Source organism: Sitophilus oryzae, unplaced genomic scaffold, assembly GCF_002938485.1.
Source record: "Sitophilus oryzae breed Bouriz unplaced genomic scaffold, Soryzae_2.0 scaffold_1898_pilon_pilon, whole genome shotgun sequence".
Classification (NCBI taxonomy): domain Eukaryota; kingdom Metazoa; phylum Arthropoda; class Insecta; order Coleoptera; family Curculionidae; genus Sitophilus; species Sitophilus oryzae.
In genome coordinates this window covers 257,220-260,522 of record NW_022146610.1, presented here as the reverse complement: position 1 = coordinate 260,522, position 3,303 = coordinate 257,220, and positions in this window count along the sequence as shown.

The window sequence follows — 3,303 nt, the reverse complement described above, 5'->3', positions numbered from 1 at the left end:
GTTTGCCTATGTCAACTGATAACTTCGTAAACTGAAATGGTTCCATCTTAGAATAACAAACCAAAAAGATAAAGTTTTACAAAGCTTGATATTATTCTATTACATTTTTGTAACTTGGTAATATTTGAGAGGTAGATTCATCTTGTTGGAGTTTGACTTTAAAAATCCGTTTGCCAAAAATAAGCTTTTTACGTCAAGCAGTTTAAGCAGAATCGTGGTTAATCAATTACCAAACCAACTTTTTGGAACACCCTGTAAGATTTTTTAAAAAATTTCAAAATATGTAAAAAACAAAATAAATTATGCGCATCCAAGCGTTTTCCCGAAAGATTAAAAGTTTTTTTAAATAACAAATATTGTAATATTTGAGGGGCGTTTTCACTCTCTTGGAATTTGAGATTCAAGAAACTCCTTCTTATCGAACCTCTACACCCCACAGTCAATCCGTTTGCCAAAAATCAGCTTTAAACGTCAGTTTATGTAGAATCGTAATTACTCAATGGTCATAATTTATGCAACGACCTGTATAAATTTTTGAAAAACCATAAAATATGTAAAACAACAAAATAAAATTCACGTGTTTAAGCGTTTTTTCGGAAACTTGACCGTTTTTTAAATAAAAAATATTGTAATATTTGAGGGGTCGTTTCACCCCCTTGGAACTGGAATTTCGAAAAATCCCTTCTTATCGAACCTCTACACCCTAGAATCAAACTGTATTCCTGTAAAATTGAGATTCTTACGTTGAGTGGTTTGAGCAGGATCGTGATTGATCAGTGAGTCAGTCACTTAAGGATTTTATATATTAGCATAGATATAGATCAGATTTGTCCGATTCTAAGATAATAAAGAAATAGACAGAGATGAACTTATAGAATCGGAATACAGAATTAAAAAATTTCGTCGTTGATTAACGATCGAAACAGGACCGGACTTTATGGATTCAGCAGCCGGTTCCAGTAATAAATTCCGTAATAATGTTATTCAATAAGGTCCGATAGGGGGCGCAGATCACCGTTAAATGCACATGTTCGGCGCCATTAAAACTGTGACGTAGAATCCCCAAGTATTGATAGAGACAATTATGTGACGGTCTCAACTGCTTCGTTTCGATTAACGATTGGAACAGAAGTTCGATAAGCTGTCATTAATTATGAAATTGATAATTTTCGATTTTGAGTATGAAAGGGTTGAGTGATATATTTTGTTGAAAGAGTGGATATTAAAAAAATTTCGGACTTCCATTGTGTTTATTTATTTATACAATACCACAGCGTTTCGGTCAGATATACATGTATCACTGACCGTTATATTATATTAATTATACAGGGAGGTCCGAACTGCATTCCGGAAACTTTGCCAGCATATTCTGCAGATAAAAATAAGTAAAAAAGTTCGTATGTCCTGAAATATTTAGTTTTGGAAATAGGGGCTTGAAGTTTCATATTTATATCGATTTTTTCCAAATAATTTCTGAAGTAACGTCAATATTTAGATAAAAATTAGCGTCTGGAAATTTTTTGACATGAGAGATTTTCGTGAGAAAAACCAAATCAAATAACTATCTACTCAACGTTGTAATGGAATATTTTAGAGCAGACAACAAACCAAGCTTGTTAAACCTTTGTCATGTGTTTCCGCCCTTAAATTATTTTTTTAAAAAAAAAAAAAAAAAAAAAATGTTTAGAATGATGGACCCGTTTCTCTGGGAAAACACTAAATATTTTTCTGTTAATTTATAAATCCCACGTCCATAAATTAATATAAATACTGCTTTGAAACAGCTGAAACGACTAGCATCAATCATTAAAGCTGTAAAACCCTAAATTTTAACTTCGAGATTATATAAGCAAAACCCCTAGAAAGCAATAAAACTCTAAGACCCTTCTCACGATAGACCTCCCACGGGCCAATACAAACAGATTTTGTATAACAACAAGTAATTGTTAATTTTAACTCTCTCGCTCGCTCTCGCTCTCTCATTCTGAAAATTACGGGACTGGTTCCTCCTTTTTTTATCACAAAAAATCCAAAATTATGTGAAGATAAATAAACTATAAGAATAAACAGCGAAATCTAATGAAATCAATTTTAAATGTGATTTGTTTGGTTTTTTTAAGGACAGACCTTAAAATATACTTTAGTTAGGGTTAGATTTAATCATGTGTAATTGTGTTTACGGTAATCATAATATTTACACGGATATTAGTAATAATTTGAAATAATGTAGAAATGGGTCATAGTAACGAATCTGTGACAAGTAGGGTGAACTAGACCGGGAACGAAGGGTAGTTGAGGTTTTCTCAGATCAATCAGACGGTTCCTGAGAAGCGAACCCGGAGACGATTTGAGAATGGCTCGGCTCTTGGTGGTTCCCTATTCTTTTTACCCGCCCATTTTAAATATTTCGAGGTTTAGGAAAATAGATTCTTGGATCAGTTCGGTACCTACTGACTTTAAATTAGCTTGATTTCGTCTATATATTGCCACGTGGTTTTTTTTTTAATAATTTTTGTAAAAAAAAAAAAAAATTAAAGATTTTCTTAAATATTCAATTCTCAAGTTAGAAAATTTTAAACATTTCATGTATTAAAGATTTTTAATTTGTTGTGTTTTAGATTTTCTTTAATATTTTTTTATTAACGATTTAAGACTTTCTGTTTGTCTCTTAACAGGCTTTAGTAAACAGTTAGATATTCATCACACCACAAATGATTATTTTACAACTGTTCTTTTATTAAATTCTTAATTTAAATCCAATTGTTCAGTTAATATTTTTTTGACATATTAATTTTCTGGCAACGAAAATTCTAAGAGAGATTTGAATTGAATGCTAATTTTAGATAATTTAGATTAGACTAATAAGCAATATATTTGTGATTTTTTAACTTCTTCATTTCTGAACTTTTTATATCATTCTTTAATTTTTTGATTTAATTTCAATTTCCTTTTGTTATATTTCGTTAATTATAAATGTCTTTTGTTAAATCTTTTTCTTTATTTTTATTGTATTATTTTCTTTATTATTTAAATGATAGTTAGGTTCGTGTTTTGAAAAATCGGCATTTTAATTTTTTGAATCTCACTTTTCTCTAAAATAATGTAAATATCTTTTAAAAGAACACTGTGATAACCGGTCGAGTGGTTTAATCCAAAGAATAAGTCCAAGACCGAAGCGGCAGATCTACAAGGGGATCAATGAAGTTTTCGACAGGTTCTTGTTGTTGATGAAATGCTGACGGATGTTGACGTAATAAGGTAAGTGGCAATATAGTTTATAGTAATTTTTATCCTTCTCTCTTT